At 36.2% G+C, this 12,956-nt stretch overlaps 24 pseudogenes; all 24 read left to right on the top strand.

Moving 5' to 3' along the window:
* Positions 1–383: 383 nt before the first annotated feature.
* On the top strand, positions 384–502 carry LOC124333995 (annotated as a pseudogene).
* A 415-nt stretch (positions 503–917) lies between these two features.
* On the top strand, positions 918–1,036 carry LOC124333360 (annotated as a pseudogene).
* A 415-nt stretch (positions 1,037–1,451) lies between these two features.
* On the top strand, positions 1,452–1,570 carry LOC124333359 (annotated as a pseudogene).
* A 415-nt stretch (positions 1,571–1,985) lies between these two features.
* LOC124333358 lies at positions 1,986–2,104 on the top strand (annotated as a pseudogene).
* A 415-nt stretch (positions 2,105–2,519) lies between these two features.
* LOC124333357 lies at positions 2,520–2,638 on the top strand (annotated as a pseudogene).
* Positions 2,639–3,053: 415 nt separating this feature from the next.
* LOC124333994 lies at positions 3,054–3,172 on the top strand (annotated as a pseudogene).
* A 415-nt stretch (positions 3,173–3,587) lies between these two features.
* On the top strand, positions 3,588–3,706 carry LOC124333356 (annotated as a pseudogene).
* A 415-nt stretch (positions 3,707–4,121) lies between these two features.
* On the top strand, positions 4,122–4,240 carry LOC124333355 (annotated as a pseudogene).
* A 415-nt stretch (positions 4,241–4,655) lies between these two features.
* Positions 4,656–4,774, top strand: LOC124333353 (annotated as a pseudogene).
* A 415-nt stretch (positions 4,775–5,189) lies between these two features.
* LOC124333352 lies at positions 5,190–5,308 on the top strand (annotated as a pseudogene).
* A 415-nt stretch (positions 5,309–5,723) lies between these two features.
* On the top strand, positions 5,724–5,842 carry LOC124333351 (annotated as a pseudogene).
* A 415-nt stretch (positions 5,843–6,257) lies between these two features.
* On the top strand, positions 6,258–6,376 carry LOC124333350 (annotated as a pseudogene).
* Positions 6,377–6,791: 415 nt separating this feature from the next.
* Positions 6,792–6,910, top strand: LOC124333489 (annotated as a pseudogene).
* A 415-nt stretch (positions 6,911–7,325) lies between these two features.
* LOC124334886 lies at positions 7,326–7,444 on the top strand (annotated as a pseudogene).
* A 415-nt stretch (positions 7,445–7,859) lies between these two features.
* LOC124333349 lies at positions 7,860–7,978 on the top strand (annotated as a pseudogene).
* Positions 7,979–8,393: 415 nt separating this feature from the next.
* Positions 8,394–8,512, top strand: LOC124333348 (annotated as a pseudogene).
* A 415-nt stretch (positions 8,513–8,927) lies between these two features.
* On the top strand, positions 8,928–9,046 carry LOC124333346 (annotated as a pseudogene).
* Positions 9,047–9,461: 415 nt separating this feature from the next.
* LOC124333345 lies at positions 9,462–9,580 on the top strand (annotated as a pseudogene).
* Positions 9,581–9,995: 415 nt separating this feature from the next.
* LOC124333344 lies at positions 9,996–10,114 on the top strand (annotated as a pseudogene).
* Positions 10,115–10,529: 415 nt separating this feature from the next.
* On the top strand, positions 10,530–10,648 carry LOC124333343 (annotated as a pseudogene).
* A 415-nt stretch (positions 10,649–11,063) lies between these two features.
* Positions 11,064–11,182, top strand: LOC124333341 (annotated as a pseudogene).
* Positions 11,183–11,597: 415 nt separating this feature from the next.
* On the top strand, positions 11,598–11,716 carry LOC124333340 (annotated as a pseudogene).
* A 415-nt stretch (positions 11,717–12,131) lies between these two features.
* Positions 12,132–12,250, top strand: LOC124333339 (annotated as a pseudogene).
* A 415-nt stretch (positions 12,251–12,665) lies between these two features.
* Positions 12,666–12,784, top strand: LOC124333338 (annotated as a pseudogene).
* Positions 12,785–12,956: the final 172 nt, after the last annotated feature.

The raw sequence follows: 12,956 nt of genomic DNA, 5'->3' as shown, positions 1-12,956 counted from the left end.
TGAAATTTTTTTTCAATCACGATGGTTACCAGTGCAAATTCGTAGATAAAAAATTTCAATGCCTTAGAGATAGGTTCAATTCATCTATAAGAATGATTCTGGATCAATTCCATTGAGAGTTTTTCAAAGTTTATCGCATTTTTTAATCGCGATGGTTACCAGTCCAAATTCGTAGATAAAAAATATCAATGGCATAGAGATAGGTTCAATTCATCTATAGGAATGATTCTGGATAAATTTCATTGCGAGTTTTTCAAAGTTTATCGCGCTTTTTTATTCGCGATGGTTACCAGTCCCAATTCAATGAACAAACATTTCTATCACTTTGAAGTGATTTTCTATTCATCCATTGGGACTGGGAGGGTAAATTTTCATTTTTGAATGTCAACGGCCATATCACGTAGAACGCACCTGGTCTCGTCAGCTCCCAGAAGTTAAGTTACGTCGAATCCCGTTAGTACTTGGAAGGGTGACCGCTTGGGAATACGGGATGTCGTTGGCGATGAATAGTTTGTTTTCAATAACAAATTTCTTGAAATTTTTTTTTCAATCACGATGGTTACCAGTCCAAATTCGTAGATAAAACATTTCAATGCCTTAGAGATAGGTTAAATTCATCTATAAGAATGATTCTGGATCAATTCCATTGAGAGTTTTTCAAAGTTTATCGCGTTTTTTAATCGCGATGGTTACCAGTCCAAATTCGTAGATTAAAAATATCAATTGCATAGAGATAGGTTCAATTCATCTATAGGAATGATTCTGGATAAATTTCATTGCGAGTTTTTCAAAGTTTATCGCGCTTTTTTATTCGCGATGGTTACGAGTCCAAATTCAATGAACAAACATTTCTATCACTTTGAAGTGATTTTCTATTCATCCATTGGGACTGGGAGGGTAAATTTTCATTTTTGAATGTCAACGGCCATATCACGTAGAACGCACCTGGTCTCGTCAGCTCCCAGAAGTTAAGTTACGTCGAGTCCCGTTAGTACTTGGAAGGGTGACCGCTTGGGAATACGGGATGTCGTTGGCGATGAATAGTTTGTTTTCAATAACAAATTTCTTGAAATTTTTTTTTCAATCACGATGGTTACCAGTGCAAATTCGTAGATAAAAAATTTCAATGCCTTAGAGATAGGTTCAATTCATCTATAAGAATGATTCTGGATCAATTCCATTGAGAGTTTTTCAAAGTTTATCGCATTTTTTAATCGCGATGGTTACCAGTCCAAATTCGTAGATCAAAAATATCAATGGCATAGAGATAGGTTCAATTCATCTATAGGAATGATTCTGGATAAATTTCATTGCGAGTTTTTCAAAGTTTATCGCGCTTTTTTATTCGCGATGGTTACGAGTCCAAATTCAATGAACAAACATTTCTATCACTTTGAAGTGATTTTCTATTCATCCATTGGGACTGGGAGGGTAAATTTTCATTTTTGAATGTCAACGGCCATATCACGTAGAACGCACCTGGTCTCGTCAGCTCCCAGAAGTTAAGTTACGTCGAGTCCCGTTAGTACTTGGAAGGGTGACCGCTTGGGAATACGGGATGTCGTTGGCGATGAAAAGTTTGTTTTCAATAACAAATTTCTTGAAATTTTTTTTTCAATCACGATGGTTACCAGTGCAAATTCGTAGATAAAAAATTTCAATGCCTTAGAGATAGGTTCAATTCATCTATAAGAATGATTCTGGATCAATTCCATTGAGAGTTTTTCAAAGTTTATCGCATTTTTTAATCGCGATGGTTACCAGTCCAAATTCGTAGATCAAAAATATCAATGGCATAGAGATAGGTTCAATTCATCTATAGGAATGATTCTGGATAAATTTCATTGCGAGTTTTTCAAAGTTTATCGCGCTTTTTTATTCGCGATGGTTACCAGTCCAAATTCAATGAACAAACATTTCTATCACTTTGAAGTGATTTTCTATTCATCCATTGGGACTGGGAGGGTAAATTTTCATTTTTGAATGTCAACGGCCATATCACGTAGAACGCACCTGGTCTCGTCAGCTCCCAGAAGTTAAGTTACGTCGAGTCCCGTTAGTACTTGGAAGGGTGACCGCTTGGGAATACGGGATGTCGTTGGCGATGAATAGTTTGTTTTCAATAACAAATTTCTTGAAATTTTTTTTTCAATCACGATGGTTACCAGTGCAAATTCGTAGATAAAAAATTTCAATGCCTTAGAGATAGGTTCAATTCATCTATAAGAATGATTCTGGATCAATTCCATTGAGAGTTTTTCAAAGTTTATCGCATTTTTTAATCGCGATGGTTACCAGTCCAAATTCGTAGATCAAAAATATCAATGGCATAGAGATAGGTTCAATTCATCTATAGGAATGATTCTGGATAAATTTCATTGCGAGTTTTTCAAAGTTTATCGCGCTTTTTTATTCGCGATGGTTACGAGTCCAAATTCAATGAACAAACATTTCTATCACTTTGAAGTGATTTTCTATTCATCCATTGGGACTGGGAGGGTAAATTTTCATTTTTGAATGTCAACGGCCATATCACGTAGAACGCACCTGGTCTCGTCAGCTCCCAGAAGTTAAGTTACGTCGAGTCCCGTTAGTACTTGGAAGGGTGACCGCTTGGGAATACGGGATGTCGTTGGCGATGAAAAGTTTGTTTTCAATAACAAATTTCTTGAAATTTTTTTTTCAATCACGATGGTTACCAGTGCAAATTCGTAGATAAAAAATTTCAATGCCTTAGAGATAGGTTCAATTCATCTATAAGAATGATTCTGGATCAATTCCATTGAGAGTTTTTCAAAGTTTATCGCATTTTTTAATCGCGATGGTTACCAGTCCAAATTCGTAGATCAAAAATATCAATGGCATAGAGATAGGTTCAATTCATCTATAGGAATGATTCTGGATAAATTTCATTGCGAGTTTTTCAAAGTTTATCGCGCTTTTTTATTCGCGATGGTTACCAGTCCAAATTCAATGAACAAACATTTCTATCACTTTGAAGTGATTTTCTATTCATCCATTGGGACTGGGAGGGTAAATTTTCATTTTTGAATGTCAACGGCCATATCACGTAGAACGCACCTGGTCTCGTCAGCTCCCAGAAGTTAAGTTACGTCGAATCCCGTTAGTACTTGGAAGGGTGACCGCTTGGGAATACGGGATGTCGTTGGCGATGAATAGTTTGTTTTCAATAACAAATTTCTTGAAATTTTTTTTTCAATCACGATGGTTACCAGTCCAAATTCGTAGATAAAACATTTCAATGCCTTAGAGATAGGTTAAATTCATCTATAAGAATGATTCTGGATCAATTCCATTGAGAGTTTTTCAAAGTTTATCGCGTTTTTTAATCGCGATGGTTACCAGTCCAAATTCGTAGATTAAAAATATCAATGGCATAGAGATAGGTTCAATTCATCTATAGGAATGATTCTGGATAAATTTCATTGCGAGTTTTTCAAAGTTTATCGCGCTTTTTTATTCGCGATGGTTACGAGTCCAAATTCAATGAACAAACATTTCTATCACTTTGAAGTGATTTTCTATTCATCCATTGGGACTGGGAGGGTAAATTTTCATTTTTGAATGTCAACGGCCATATCACGTAGAACGCACCTGGTCTCGTCAGCTCCCAGAAGTTAAGTTACGTCGAGTCCCGTTAGTACTTGGAAGGGTGACCGCTTGGGAATACGGGATGTCGTTGGCGATGAATAGTTTGTTTTCAATAACAAATTTCTTGAAATTTTTTTTTCAATCACGATGGTTACCAGTGCAAATTCGTAGATAAAAAATTTCAATGCCTTAGAGATAGGTTCAATTCATCTATAAGAATGATTCTGGATCAATTCCATTGAGAGTTTTTCAAAGTTTATCGCATTTTTTAATCGCGATGGTTACCAGTCCAAATTCGTAGATCAAAAATATCAATGGCATAGAGATAGGTTCAATTCATCTATAGGAATGATTCTGGATAAATTTCATTGCGAGTTTTTCAAAGTTTATCGCGCTTTTTTATTCGCGATGGTTACGAGTCCAAATTCAATGAACAAACATTTCTATCACTTTGAAGTGATTTTCTATTCATCCATTGGGACTGGGAGGGTAAATTTTCATTTTTGAATGTCAACGGCCATATCACGTAGAACGCACCTGGTCTCGTCAGCTCCCAGAAGTTAAGTTACGTCGAGTCCCGTTAGTACTTGGAAGGGTGACCGCTTGGGAATACGGGATGTCGTTGGCGATGAATAGTTTGTTTTCAATAACAAATTTCTTGAAATTTTTTTTTCAATCACGATGGTTACCAGTGCAAATTCGTAGATAAAAAATTTCAATGCCTTAGAGATAGGTTCAATTCATCTATAAGAATGATTCTGGATCAATTCCATTGAGAGTTTTTCAAAGTTTATCGCATTTTTTAATCGCGATGGTTACCAGTCCAAATTCGTAGATCAAAAATATCAATGGCATAGAGATAGGTTCAATTCATCTATAGGAATGATTCTGGATAAATTTCATTGCGAGTTTTTCAAAGTTTATCGCGCTTTTTTATTCGCGATGGTTACGAGTCCAAATTCAATGAACAAACATTTCTATCACTTTGAAGTGATTTTCTATTCATCCATTGGGACTGGGAGGGTAAATTTTCATTTTTGAATGTCAACGGCCATATCACGTAGAACGCACCTGGTCTCGTCAGCTCCCAGAAGTTAAGTTACGTCGAGTCCCGTTAGTACTTGGAAGGGTGACCGCTTGGGAATACGGGATGTCGTTGGCGATGAATAGTTTGTTTTCAATAACAAATTTCTTGAAATTTTTTTTTCAATCACGATGGTTACCAGTGCAAATTCGTAGATAAAAAATTTCAATGCCTTAGAGATAGGTTCAATTCATCTATAAGAATGATTCTGGATCAATTCCATTGAGAGTTTTTCAAAGTTTATCGCATTTTTTAATCGCGATGGTTACCAGTCCAAATTCGTAGATCAAAAATATCAATGGCATAGAGATAGGTTCAATTCATCTATAGGAATGATTCTGGATAAATTTCATTGCGAGTTTTTCAAAGTTTATCGCGCTTTTTTATTCGCGATGGTTACGAGTCCAAATTCAATGAACAAACATTTCTATCACTTTGAAGTGATTTTCTATTCATCCATTGGGACTGGGAGGGTAAATTTTCATTTTTGAATGTCAACGGCCATATCACGTAGAACGCACCTGGTCTCGTCAGCTCCCAGAAGTTAAGTTACGTCGAGTCCCGTTAGTACTTGGAAGGGTGACCGCTTGGGAATACGGGATGTCGTTGGCGATGAAAAGTTTGTTTTCAATAACAAATTTCTTGAAATTTTTTTTTCAATCACGATGGTTACCAGTGCAAATTCGTAGATAAAAAATTTCAATGCCTTAGAGATAGGTTCAATTCATCTATAAGAATGATTCTGGATCAATTCCATTGAGAGTTTTTCAAAGTTTATCGCATTTTTTAATCGCGATGGTTACCAGTCCAAATTCGTAGATCAAAAATATCAATGGCATAGAGATAGGTTCAATTCATCTATAGGAATGATTCTGGATAAATTTCATTGCGAGTTTTTCAAAGTTTATCGCGCTTTTTTATTCGCGATGGTTACGAGTCCAAATTCAATGAACAAACATTTCTATCACTTTGAAGTGATTTTCTATTCATCCATTGGGACTGGGAGGGTAAATTTTCATTTTTGAATGTCAACGGCCATATCACGTAGAACGCACCTGGTCTCGTCAGCTCCCAGAAGTTAAGTTACGTCGAGTCCCGTTAGTACTTGGAAGGGTGACCGCTTGGGAATACGGGATGTCGTTGGCGATGAATAGTTTGTTTTCAATAACAAATTTCTTGAAATTTTTTTTTCAATCACGATGGTTACCAGTGCAAATTCGTAGATAAAAAATTTCAATGCCTTAGAGATAGGTTCAATTCATCTATAAGAATGATTCTGGATCAATTCCATTGAGAGTTTTTCAAAGTTTATCGCATTTTTTAATCGCGATGGTTACCAGTCCAAATTCGTAGATCAAAAATATCAATGGCATAGAGATAGGTTCAATTCATCTATAGGAATGATTCTGGATAAATTTCATTGCGAGTTTTTCAAAGTTTATCGCGCTTTTTTATTCGCGATGGTTACGAGTCCAAATTCAATGAACAAACATTTCTATCACTTTGAAGTGATTTTCTATTCATCCATTGGGACTGGGAGGGTAAATTTTCATTTTTGAATGTCAACGGCCATATCACGTAGAACGCACCTGGTCTCGTCAGCTCCCAGAAGTTAAGTTACGTCGAGTCCCGTTAGTACTTGGAAGGGTGACCGCTTGGGAATACGGGATGTCGTTGGCGATGAATAGTTTGTTTTCAATAACAAATTTCTTGAAATTTTTTTTTCAATCACGATGGTTACCAGTTCAAATTCGTAGATAAAACATTTCAATGCCTTAGAGATAGGTTCAATTCATCTATAAGAATGATTCTGGATCAATTCCATTGAGAGTTTTTCAAAGTTTATCGCGTTTTTTAATCGCGATGGTTACCAGTCCAAATTCGTAGATCAAAAATATCAATGGCATAGAGATAGGTTCAATTCATCTATAGGAATGATTCTGGATAAATTTCATTGCGAGTTTTTCAAAGTTTATCGCGCTTTTTTATTCCCGATGGTTACGAGTCCAAATTCAATGAACAAACATTTCTATCACTTTGAAGTGATTTTCTATTCATCCATTGGGAAAGGGAGGGTAAATTTTCATTTTTGAATGTTAACGGCCATATCACGTAGAACGCACCTGGTCTCGTCAGCTCCCAGAAGTTAAGTTACGTCGAGTCCCGTTAGTACTTGGAAGGGTGACCGCTTGGGAATACGGGATGTCGTTAGCGATGAATAGTTTGTTTTCAATAACAAATTTCTTGAAATTTTTTTTTCAATCACGATGGTTACCAGTGCAAATTCGTAGATAAAAAATTTCAATGCCTTAGAGATAGGTTCAATTCATCTATAAGAATGATTCTGGATCAATTCCATTGAGAGTTTTTCAAAGTTTATCGCGTTTTTTAATCGAGATGGTTACCAGTCCAAATTCGTAGATCAAAAATATCAATGGCATAGAGATAGGTTCAATTCATCTATAGGAATGATTCTGGATAAATTTCATTGCGAGTTTTTCAAAGTTTATCGCGCTTTTTTATTCGCGATGGTTACGAGTCCAAATTCAATGAACAAACATTTCTATCACTTTGAAGTGATTTTCTATTCATCCATTGGGAAAGGGAGGGTAAATTTTCATTTTTGAATGTCAACGGCCATATCACGTAGAACGCACCTGGTCTCGTCAGCTCCCAGAAGTTAAGTTACGTCGAGTCCCGTTAGTACTTGGAAGGGTGACCGCTTGGGAATACGGGATGTCGTTAGCGATGAATAGTTTGTTTTCAATAACAAATTTCTTGAAATTTTTTTTTCAATCACGATGGTTACCAGTGCAAATTCGTAGATAAAAAATTTCAATGCCTTAGAGATAGGTTCAATTCATCTATAAGAATGATTCTGGATCAATTCCATTAAGAGTTTTTCAAAGTTTATCGCATTTTTTAATCGCGATGGTTACCAGTCCAAATTCGTAGATAAAAAATATCAATGGCATAGAGATAGGTTCAATTCATCTATAGGAATGATTCTGGATAAATTTCATTGCGAGTTTTTCAAAGTTTATCGCGCTTTTTTATTCGCGATGGTTACCAGTCCAAATTCAATGAACAAACATTTCTATCACTTTGAAGTGATTTTCTATTCATCCATTGGGACTGGGAGGGTAAATTTTCATTTTTGAATGTCAACGGCCATATCACGTAGAACGCACCTGGTCTCGTCAGCTCCCAGAAGTTAAGTTACGTCGAGTCCCGTTAGTACTTGGAAGGGTGACCGCTTGGGAATACGGGATGTCGTTGGCGATGAAAAGTTTGTTTTCAATAACAAATTTCTTGAAATTTTTTTTTCAATCACGATGGTTACCAGTGCAAATTCGTAGATAAAAAATTTCAATGCCTTAGAGATAGGTTCAATTCATCTATAAGAATGATTCTGGATCAATTCCATTGAGAGTTTTTCAAAGTTTATCGCATTTTTTAATCGCGATGGTTACCAGTCCAAATTCGTAGATCAAAAATATCAATGGCATAGAGATAGGTTCAATTCATCTATAGGAATGATTCTGGATAAATTTCATTGCGAGTTTTTCAAAGTTTATCGCGCTTTTTTATTCGCGATGGTTACGAGTCCAAATTCAATGAACAAACATTTCTATCACTTTGAAGTGATTTTCTATTCATCCATTGGGACTGGGAGGGTAAATTTTCATTTTTGAATGTCAACGGCCATATCACGTAGAACGCACCTGGTCTCGTCAGCTCCCAGAAGTTAAGTTACGTCGAGTCCCGTTAGTACTTGGAAGGGTGACCGCTTGGGAATACGGGATGTCGTTGGCGATGAAAAGTTTGTTTTCAATAACAAATTTCTTGAAATTTTTTTTTCAATCACGATGGTTACCAGTGCAAATTCGTAGATAAAAAATTTCAATGCCTTAGAGATAGGTTCAATTCATCTATAAGAATGATTCTGGATCAATTCCATTGAGAGTTTTTCAAAGTTTATCGCATTTTTTAATCGCGATGGTTACCAGTCCAAATTCGTAGATCAAAAATATCAATGGCATAGAGATAGGTTCAATTCATCTATAGGAATGATTCTGGATAAATTTCATTGCGAGTTTTTCAAAGTTTATCGCGCTTTTTTATTCGCGATGGTTACGAGTCCAAATTCAATGAACAAACATTTCTATCACTTTGAAGTGATTTTCTATTCATCCATTGGGACTGGGAGGGTAAATTTTCATTTTTGAATGTCAACGGCCATATCACGTAGAACGCACCTGGTCTCGTCAGCTCCCAGAAGTTAAGTTACGTCGAGTCCCGTTAGTACTTGGAAGGGTGACCGCTTGGGAATACGGGATGTCGTTGGCGATGAAAAGTTTGTTTTCAATAACAAATTTCTTGAAATTTTTTTTTCAATCACGATGGTTACCAGTGCAAATTCGTAGATAAAAAATTTCAATGCCTTAGAGATAGGTTCAATTCATCTATAAGAATGATTCTGGATCAATTCCATTGAGAGTTTTTCAAAGTTTATCGCATTTTTTAATCGCGATGGTTACCAGTCCAAATTCGTAGATCAAAAATATCAATGGCATAGAGATAGGTTCAATTCATCTATAGGAATGATTCTGGATAAATTTCATTGCGAGTTTTTCAAAGTTTATCGCGCTTTTTTATTCGCGATGGTTACGAGTCCAAATTCAATGAACAAACATTTCTATCACTTTGAAGTGATTTTCTATTCATCCATTGGGACTGGGAGGGTAAATTTTCATTTTTGAATGTCAACGGCCATATCACGTAGAACGCACCTGGTCTCGTCAGCTCCCAGAAGTTAAGTTACGTCGAGTCCCGTTAGTACTTGGAAGGGTGACCGCTTGGGAATACGGGATGTCGTTGGCGATGAAAAGTTTGTTTTCAATAACAAATTTCTTGAAATTTTTTTTTCAATCACGATGGTTACCAGTGCAAATTCGTAGATAAAAAATTTCAATGCCTTAGAGATAGGTTCAATTCATCTATAAGAATGATTCTGGATCAATTCCATTGAGAGTTTTTCAAAGTTTATCGCATTTTTTAATCGCGATGGTTACCAGTCCAAATTCGTAGATCAAAAATATCAATGGCATAGAGATAGGTTCAATTCATCTATAGGAATGATTCTGGATAAATTTCATTGCGAGTTTTTCAAAGTTTATCGCGCTTTTTTATTCGCGATGGTTACGAGTCCAAATTCAATGAACAAACATTTCTATCACTTTGAAGTGATTTTCTATTCATCCATTGGGACTGGGAGGGTAAATTTTCATTTTTGAATGTCAACGGCCATATCACGTAGAACGCACCTGGTCTCGTCAGCTCCCAGAAGTTAAGTTACGTCGAGTCCCGTTAGTACTTGGAAGGGTGACCGCTTGGGAATACGGGATGTCGTTGGCGATGAAAAGTTTGTTTTCAATAACAAATTTCTTGAAATTTTTTTTTCAATCACGATGGTTACCAGTGCAAATTCGTAGATAAAAAATTTCAATGCCTTAGAGATAGGTTCAATTCATCTATAAGAATGATTCTGGATCAATTCCATTGAGAGTTTTTCAAAGTTTATCGCATTTTTTAATCGCGATGGTTACCAGTCCAAATTCGTAGATCAAAAATATCAATGGCATAGAGATAGGTTCAATTCATCTATAGGAATGATTCTGGATAAATTTCATTGCGAGTTTTTCAAAGTTTATCGCGCTTTTTTATTCGCGATGGTTACGAGTCCAAATTCAATGAACAAACATTTCTATCACTTTGAAGTGATTTTCTATTCATCCATTGGGACTGGGAGGGTAAATTTTCATTTTTGAATGTCAACGGCCATATCACGTAGAACGCACCTGGTCTCGTCAGCTCCCAGAAGTTAAGTTACGTCGAGTCCCGTTAGTACTTGGAAGGGTGACCGCTTGGGAATACGGGATGTCGTTGGCGATGAAAAGTTTGTTTTCAATAACAAATTTCTTGAAATTTTTTTTTCAATCACGATGGTTACCAGTGCAAATTCGTAGATAAAAAATTTCAATGCCTTAGAGATAGGTTCAATTCATCTATAAGAATGATTCTGGATCAATTCCATTGAGAGTTTTTCAAAGTTTATCGCATTTTTTAATCGCGATGGTTACCAGTCCAAATTCGTAGATCAAAAATATCAATGGCATAGAGATAGGTTCAATTCATCTATAGGAATGATTCTGGATAAATTTCATTGCGAGTTTTTCAAAGTTTATCGCGCTTTTTTATTCGCGATGGTTACGAGTCCAAATTCAATGAACAAACATTTCTATCACTTTGAAGTGATTTTCTATTCATCCATTGGGACTGGGAGGGTAAATTTTCATTTTTGAATGTCAACGGCCATATCACGTAGAACGCACCTGGTCTCGTCAGCTCCCAGAAGTTAAGTTACGTCGAGTCCCGTTAGTACTTGGAAGGGTGACCGCTTGGGAATACGGGATGTCGTTGGCGATGAATAGTTTGTTTTCAATAACAAATTTCTTGAAATTTTTTTTTCAATCACGATGGTTACCAGTGCAAATTCGTAGATAAAAAATTTCAATGCCTTAGAGATAGGTTCAATTCATCTATAAGAATGATTCTGGATCAATTCCATTGAGAGTTTTTCAAAGTTTATCGCATTTTTTAATCGCGATGGTTACCAGTCCAAATTCGTAGATCAAAAATATCAATGGCATAGAGATAGGTTCAATTCATCTATAGGAATGATTCTGGATAAATTTCATTGCGAGTTTTTCAAAGTTTATCGCGCTTTTTTATTCGCGATGGTTACGAGTCCAAATTCAATGAACAAACATTTCTATCACTTTGAAGTGATTTTCTATTCATCCATTGGGACTGGGAGGGTAAATTTTCATTTTTGAATGTCAACGGCCATATCACGTAGAACGCACCTGGTCTCGTCAGCTCCCAGAAGTTAAGTTACGTCGAGTCCCGTTAGTACTTGGAAGGGTGACCGCTTGGGAATACGGGATGTCGTTGGCGATGAAAAGTTTGTTTTCAATAACAAATTTCTTGAAATTTTTTTTTCAATCACGATGGTTACCAGTGCAAATTCGTAGATAAAAAATTTCAATGCCTTAGAGATAGGTTCAATTCATCTATAAGAATGATTCTGGATCAATTCCATTGAGAGTTTTTCAAAGTTTATCGCATTTTTTAATCGCGATGGTTACCAGTCCAAATTCGTAGATCAAAAATATCAATGGCATAGAGATAGGTTCAATTCATCTATAGGAATGATTCTGGATAAATTTCATTGCGAGTTTTTCAAAGTTTATCGCGCTTTTTTATTCGCGATGGTTACGAGTCCAAATTCAATGAACAAACATTTCTATCACTTTGAAGTGATTTTCTATTCATCCATTGGGACTGGGAGGGTAAATTTTCATTTTTGAATGTCAACGGCCATATCACGTAGAACGCACCTGGTCTCGTCAGCTCCCAGAAGTTAAGTTACGTCGAGTCCCGTTAGTACTTGGAAGGGTGACCGCTTGGGAATACGGGATGTCGTTGGCGATGAATAGTTTGTTTTCAATAACAAATTTCTTGAAATTTTTTTTTCAATCACGATGGTTACCAGTGCAAATTCGTAGATAAAAAATTTCAATGCCTTAGAGATAGGTTCAATTCATCTATAAGAATGATTCTGGATCAATTCCATTGAGAGTTTTTCAAAGTTTATCGCATTTTTTAATCGCGATGGTTACCAGTCCAAATTCGTAGATCAAAAATATCAATGGCATAGAGATAGGTTCAATTCATCTATAGGAATGATTCTGGATAAATTTCATTGCGAGTTTTTCAAAGTTTATCGCGCTTTTTTATTCGCGATGGTTACGAGTCCAAATTCAATGAACAAACATTTCTATCACTTTGAAGTGATTTTCTATTCATCCATTGGGACTGGGAGGGTAAATTTTCATTTTTGAATGTCAACGGCCATATCACGTAGAACGCACCTGGTCTCGTCAGCTCCCAGAAGTTAAGTTACGTCGAGTCCCGTTAGTACTTGGAAGGGTGACCGCTTGGGAATACGGGATGTCGTTGGCGATGAATAGTTTGTTTTCAATAACAAATTTCTTGAAATTTTTTTTTCAATCACGATGGTTACCAGTGCAAATTCGTAGATAAAAAATTTCAATGCCTTAGAGATAGGTTCAATTCATCTATAAGAATGATTCTGGATCAATTCCATTGAGAGTTTTTCAAAGTTTATCGCATT

The sequence above is a fragment of the Daphnia pulicaria genome, chromosome 3 (genome assembly GCF_021234035.1).
Source record: "Daphnia pulicaria isolate SC F1-1A chromosome 3, SC_F0-13Bv2, whole genome shotgun sequence".
NCBI lineage: Eukaryota > Metazoa > Arthropoda > Branchiopoda > Diplostraca > Daphniidae > Daphnia > Daphnia pulicaria.
Note: the sequence above shows the minus strand (reverse complement) of the source record. Positions and strands in the feature narration are given on the sequence as shown.